At 41.5% G+C, this 7454-nt stretch overlaps 1 pseudogene; it reads right to left on the bottom strand.

Annotated features, from left to right (window-relative positions):
* Nucleotides 1-2062: 2062 nt before the first annotated feature.
* Nucleotides 2063-2184, bottom strand: LOC120594751 (uncharacterized; annotated as a pseudogene).
* Nucleotides 2185-7454: the final 5270 nt, after the last annotated feature.

The raw sequence follows: 7454 nt of genomic DNA, 5'->3' as shown, positions 1-7454 counted from the left end.
CAACCGACCAAATCAACAAAACCAAATAACAACGACAAAACGAAGCCCTAAAGGAAAAGGACAAATTGAGACTGTGTTTTTAGTAGAGTGAAAACATTGTACATATAAATGGGTGCACATGGGAGAGGTTTTCTCAAGTTGGATAATGGAATCTCTTTTTACTTCAGCTCATCTAAAATAGCACATTAATAAACTGCACCAAATGTGGTGCTACAGCTGGTTTTATTGGTCATTAACATTTACAGAGCCACGTGAAGTCATGTTTTCCAATTTTCAGATTAAAAGACTTAGCCTAATTACCAGCCTCTGAATGGGGACTGCATCGGACTGCAGCCAGCAGAACTGAGTCATCTCTGCCTACTCTGATTCCTTTGCCTTCACGGTGCAGGTGAATTAAAGGCAAATGCATTTATTGACCCTCAGCTGGATTTGACCCTAAAGCAGAGTAGATACTGACAGCTGCCTCAAAGTTTACCCTGTGCTGGTCCTGCCAGTGCCTTGTCTATATTTTAAGGCTGTATTTTGGGTTTAGGAGACTTAATTGTACATGTCAGCAGATAGCATGCATTCTTGAAATCTGACTTCCTTCTCAGGTTCTGATTGCTATTCTTTTCTCTGTTCAGTGAGATCAAGCCATTAATTGTGTTATTAAATGTGACTGAAATCTCTACCTGAATGAGACTCTTGGCGGGAACCAAGAAGTATTGCTTGCCAGAAATGTGTTCTGATTTTCTGATTTTTGGTTCAAGAAATATGGCAGACCTGGGGCAAAGGCAAAGGAAGAAAGTAAGTGTGAGAGAGGAGGAGAAGGGACGAGGAAGGGAAAACCAACCAGCATTTTATTTAGAACCGTTCCCTCCCCCCACCCCCCGCCCCCAGGCATGTGTGCAACACCGGGATAAGTGTTTTCATGGTTGAAAAATGAAGACTGTTGAGCAAGAAGTAGAGGCAAACGTCTGAGTTCTGAGAAAGAAGGACTGTGGGTGTTGAGGTGAGGCCATGGCAGAAACATGCATGTGGCCAGCCTTGGGCTTGGTTCTTGGTGCAGAGTGTGCATCGTTTGGCCTTATCCCAAGGACGATGACTCTTGGCGAAGATTGCACTTAGGACCCAACAAGGATTTACGGTTGATGCGGTATATGGTTTATTGAGCTATGGCTGACTCCATCAGTGGATGTGGTTGTCCCAGAGAAAAATGTAACTAACAAAGAACAGTTCTTCCTGAGGCCAGGAAGATAGTTTCTAGCCGCTTCAGTTTTATTTGCTCTGTGCTGCTTAGGCCTGTCTAGAGAATACTTCTGGACTAAAGAGGAGGACTTAGTTTGCCCTGTGATTACTTAATTTTGCTGAATTTTGACCAATTTGGGCAATTTTTTTCTTTTTTTTTTTAAATTAGGACTCAGGAAGCAGAGCAGACCAGGGGAATAGGTCGAGATCTGAGTGACACCTGGTTTGGGAAAGGAGTTATTGGCCAAGTCTTTTGTTCTCTCTGGGCCTGAGCTTCCTAATATGCAAAATGAGGACAGTTAACCCATCAAATAGCCTTACATTCTGTACTTTAACAGAGACAGCAGGTAAGCCATGGGTGATTCTGAGTGTAGGAGTGGCCATGATCATCTCTGTGTGTAGTAAGAAACCTGGCAGCATGGTTGAAGGTAGATGGAAGCAGCAAGAGACTGAAGACAGGACCATGGTTTCGATCACTGTTGTTTCTGACTTTTTCTACCAGAACCCCTGGACTCCAGACCAATGCCCTCCTGATCACTGATCTTTGCTTTTAATTGTATTGGTTATGGGTTGAATTGTGTCCCATCTGTCCCCACTACCCCCTAAAAAAGATATAGTTCTGAGTCCAGTACCTGCAAATGTGACCTTATTTAGAGGTAGGGTTTTTACTGACATAATCAAATTAGAATAAGGTCATTAGGATGAGCCCTAATTCAATATGACTGATATCTTTTTATTTTTTATTTTTTATTTTTTTAGGTGAGCCAACCCTTGGTTGACCTCACGGATTGCAAGGAACTAGTCAGCTTACAATCCCTTATTTTTTCACTTTTTATGCCTACAGCACCTGGTCTTCTTAGGTGGTCTCCCATCCAAGTACTACTAACTAGGCCTGACCCTGCTTAGCTTCTGAGATCAGATGGGATCAGGCTTGTTCAGGGTGGCATGGCTGTAGACTGACTGATATCTTTTTAAAAGGGGGAAATTTGGACACGGACAGACATACACATAAGGAGAACACTATATGAAGATGAAGGCAGAGATGAGGATGATGCATCTACAAGCCAAGGCATGCCAAAGGAAGCTAGAGGAGAGGCATGGAACAGATTCTCTCTCAGCCCTCAGAAGAAACCAACTTTGCTGACACCTTGGCCTTAGTCTTCCCCTCAATCTTCAGCCTCTAGAACTGCGAGACAATACATTTCTATTGTTTAAGCCATTCAATTTGTGGTGCTTTATTACAGCAGCCCTAGCAAACTATTGCAGTTTGGCTTGTCTTGCTGTAACCATTAGCAATCATTAATTTTCTGATCCTAACTTGACCTCTTCTCAGTCTTCCCCAAAGTATTAGTCCTTGTGTTGTAAAACTTAGATTTTGCTTCCTATATGGCTCTTTCTATGATCTATCCCTACGTTTTGCATGTAGCTCTCCACTTAGCCTCTTCTATGTGTGATGTGGGGAGGTCAAGTTGGTCCTATAAATGGGAAGCTTTACCTGCCTCTGTGACTTCCTTTTATGCCTACTCTACACTGCCACCTATGGTCCTCTTGGGATCTATACCTCTCACTAGGTTTTTAACTTTTCCTTAACATTTGCTGAATCAGTAGGAAAGTCTAGTGGCTTGAAGCTCCTTTGGTTATTTTTCAGATTTTGTTTGTGTATAATTCCAACATTCTTGGCCCTGTTCCAAAACCAACTCAAACGCATTGACTCCATGTCTGACTCTAAAGTTGAGGAACAAGTTATAATCCAGTGAAACATAACTGAAATAATGTGACAACTCTGAACAATATTAAAGTCTCGAATGTCTAGAGTGCACACAAAAATATAAGAGCCCAAAGGGACTATATGATCTAGTCAAAAGGTAGTTTCTTTATAGTCAAATTCCCTTGTGATATTCCAATATGCACTTTCTCATTAAACTTCTTATTTAATGTGAGCACTGGAATGTTATTGTGAGTATAAACTATATTGCTTTGATCATTTCTGGCCGACCTTATTTTACTAAATGAATTCAAAAGAGGCACACTTTCCCATCAGTTGAGACATGCATCGACTCTGTGCTGAGTTCCACAAGCTCTCCGCTAAAAGTGTAAACCTGGTCTCTGTCCTGAGTGAGCCTACTATGTAGCTGGGAGCTAAGGTACCTGGATGCCAAGCACATAGAGAACAATTAAAACCTAAATGGCTTTGAGCTGGCCTTGGTGCTCTAAGAATCTAACTTCATGGAGTGGTTGGGAAAGCTTTCCTGGGTAATGAGGAACTTAAGTTTGTTGTTGACAAGGTTAAGATATCCCCATTCCTTGCTTCCTTCAAGTTTTCCCTTATCTCTGCCTGTATTATTGGTCGTTTCATTATAAATCCTACTCCAAACAGGAAGCACAAAATGGCCCAAGGCAGGAGCTTGTGGGAGAGTCTTTGATGCTGTGAAGGAAACCTCATTCATCTGAAATTTAGATAGATTACACTTAGAAATCATAAAAATAACAATCTCCTATTAGTCCTGGCTTTTCAGATTAATTTTCTACATTTTACCAAAAGATCCACAATTTCTAAGATATCCATGAAATTTAAATGAGGCCGCTAGGCGTTCCCTTTCCATTTCCCGGTGGAGGAGAAGGGAGACATGGCCCCAGCTCAGAATTTGCCCAGTTGTGTTTCCAACAAGGCACAGTTGGCCCTCGTGTCTCCGTTGTTCCCTTCCCGGTCACCACGAGGCAGTGCAGTGAAGTGCGAGCTCACACGCAGGGTAATATAATAAAGCCATCCCTTCCTTCCCCTCGCCTCACATGGGAAAGGCCTTCGTTTCGTTTTCTTCACAAAGGTGCAGATTTAGTCTGAAGTTGGGAAAAGAGAGTAAGGAAAAACAACTTTCCAAAACATGAGACAACAGTTCTCTTTAATGGGAACCACATTTTCCCTCTAAGTTATGGTACCTGAGGGTCCCTGTGTGAGGGTCAGGAGGTGACGAAGGTAGGCTCTGGGAGGGGGTGGGGAGCCATGGTTGATATTGTGGCCCATCTGGGCTCACATCTCTTGGGTTTCTTGAGATTCGTGGAATATATCTGACCACAGTGAAATGTGAGACGCCCTTTAGAAAAGCAACCGTGGAAATAAATAGTAATGAATATTTATGTGTCTAGACCAGAGGTCGGAACGCTTTTTAGTTCTGAGGGCCATTAGTGGGGTTCAATAAGGTCTATGGGGACTGAAGGCTCTAATGACGGGGCTAAGCTACAGGTCATGGGGAAAGGAATGAAGTAGATGTGTTGAAGGGAAGAGGTAGAGACTTAAGAAAGAAAAGGAAATACACAGAAAAAGTGTCCAGAAGTGATTAAACTAGTAGTTGTAACCAGCAATAACTTCTGGCTCTACTTTAGGTTAAATCATTATCTTTGTTTTACGGCAGGATTCCCATAATTTTCTTTATAATGTTGAAAGGTGCTTGGATTTTTTTACCGTTTTATTTTTGTCGAGGTAAAGAGTGAATGATATAAGTTCCTGGTGGATCAGGGTTGCTAGAACCTGGGGAACTCTCCTTCCAGGTGGGAACTCTTTAAGTCATGGGCCCAGGGCTGGCACAGTTGGAATTGGCATAGAGACTAACCAATTAAACCTCTAAGATTACCCCTTCTCTACTCCACTTTTTTTGCTGCCACCTTTTCTTATTATGAGGTTGCATTTTCTGGGTACTGTTGGTCATCCTGACACTGGAGAGGAAAATGATTTCTGCCTTTCCAGCAACAACTGATCACCCAAAATCTTGTTTGGAAATATTTGGAATATGCTGGATAATTAATCAAAGTAATTTTTCTCCAAAGAGAAAGCAGAAAGATCTGAAGTGAGATTACTTGAATAATATTGAAAAAAACCTTGAAAATGTCCTTCAATATAGAATTTAGTCTTTATATAGTACAGGGATTTCCCTCTGAAAGTAAAGATTGGGACATAAGTGTTGTTTTTTTTTCTTTTTGTTGTTTGTTTGTTTTGTTCTTGTTTTTGTGTGTTTGTTTCAGGTTTTTTTTAAACTCCAGGACCATTTCCTTCAACCGACTGTCCATCTATACAGCCAACCATTCTTCTGTCTACCAGCAAGCACTTGTAGGAAGTCTTATTTCTGCTGAGACTAGAGGTACACGCTGTGCACAGAGAGGTGAGTGAAAAATGATTCCTGCCCTCGGGGAGCTCACAGTCCAATGAGGGGGCGGGGAGATGTGTAAACATTTATTACAATGGTGTGATGAATGCTTTAATAAATTTCAGAGCAGGGTGCTCAGCTGCCCCACAGAGCCATAAGGCTGCAATCATCTACTTTACCTTAGCATTCTAAAGGTCTTTGATTCCTCTAAGAGTAAACTATGAGCTCCAAGTCTCAGGAGTGCTGGACTAGGTGTAGCTTTAAAATAAATCTTGCAGGTTGCAGCTACTACTGATTCAAAGGCAGTGAAGAGAGAGATAATTGTAAGACTTATTCCCAGGGTTCATGGATTTCTGAACTTATGCTCTCTTGGCTTTCTTTCCTTTCTAGGACATAAGTATGCTCTATAATATGGCAATGCTCTGTTCTTGCTCCAGCCTGTCTCCAACTCACTGTTTAACTTGACTTTTTGGGAGGCCCATTCCTTAAACAATGAGCTTTGCTAAAGACTGAAATTGGGTAGGGATTGATTGAGTCCCATACCCCTCACTCCACCTAACACTAATCAAACAAGAGCTGCAGAGGACTCACACCATGTTGTGAAGATATTCTGCAACTTTTCTATCTCCTTTTTTTTTTTGTCATTCTTAATCCAGAGACTATGGTCTCTCCCAAGCCAGGCTGTAGTCATGAGAAAGGATAGTGACAACGGGAACACACAAGTCCCCAGGGAAATGTTTTAGGAAGAAAACAAATGTAGTCAAATACTCTGCAAAGAGTCCAACGGTTTTTTTGTTTGTTTGTTTGTTTGTTCATTTAGTTTTATTACCAGGATTAAGACTGGAAAAGAGAAATATGAATTTGGGAAAACTTTTGTTGTTACTAAGGTTTGAATATTTTCAGTATCAAGAGATTGTGTGTCATTGTGGAAAAGATGCTTGCGTTGATCCCAAAGAGAAGCATTTTTCATGGTGTTAGCTACTGAGGAAGAGATCACCAAGCAAAGGAGAGGGAACATTCTGCATTCAAATATCATCTTGAATGCATGGCTTTAGGAAACAATAGAAAATCTTGGTGTAGAGAGAACATTTTCTCTAGTAGTTTATTGCTCTATTGAATGTAAATTTGAGTTTGTTTGGTTTGCTGAAACTCCGAGCTGCTTGGCAGACAGTTCTGTGAATTATGTGGTAGAAGCATGTTGCTAAGACTTTCAGTGACCCTGCAAATGTGATTTTTAACAGTCAAGGTGGGAAAAAATTATCAGGACTAGCTAAAAGAAAGGAAGATGGACCTGACATTTTTGAAAGCATAGAACCCGAATTTAAAGACAAAGCAGATAGAATTTTTTTTCTTTTCTTTTTTTTTTTTTTTTAAAGCATTGTGATTGCTTTATAAACTGTCATATTTGGGGCATTAAGGGCCTGGCTTTTGGAAAAACAATTTCAAGTTTTGGCACCATAGAGAGCAGATGCATGTACAAGTGTAAATCACAGACAGCCACCCAGGTGACCGGGGTAGGTAGGACCCAGTGACACTTATCAATTTTGTCCCTCACTACATCATGTAAGTCCTGGACCAGAGCCCACGGCAGGTTGGGCTAGGCCTTTGGGGGACTGATTCGGGGCAGGAATCTAGGAATTGGCAAATTACACAATCAACAATGCCTGCCTAAAGCTCTGAGATCACCTGAAAGAAGGCACCACAACAGTATAAAACCTCTTGTTCCACACTTGTCTGGCCCCTTTCCCAAGGGGCTCTGCCAATCTCCCTCCCCACCTTCCCTGTCCTTAGTCCCGGACCATGATTGCCTGAGCCTTAACCTCATATGAATTCTCCTGAGATTTTTTTTTTTTTTTTATTAATTAAATCTGAGAACCATATGAATTACTGAAGGACATCTATGAGAACCCTACCCAACCGAAGCCAGAGAAAGATAGTGCAGGGGGAGATCTCTGAGAGCTTAATTCTGGGAGCTCACTTTTTAATAAAAGTATATTTCCCTCTGGTAACGCGTACCAGTATTCTTGTTGCAGGAATTTGGGGAACATGTACTGACTTCATGTAAAAATGTTCAGCGCCCATCTGACC

Source organism: Pteropus medius, unplaced genomic scaffold (genome assembly GCF_902729225.1).
Source record: "Pteropus medius unplaced genomic scaffold, Ma_sr-lr_union100, whole genome shotgun sequence".
Taxonomy (NCBI): Eukaryota; Metazoa; Chordata; class Mammalia; order Chiroptera; family Pteropodidae; genus Pteropus; species Pteropus medius.
This window is presented reverse-complemented; position numbering and strand designations above follow the sequence as displayed.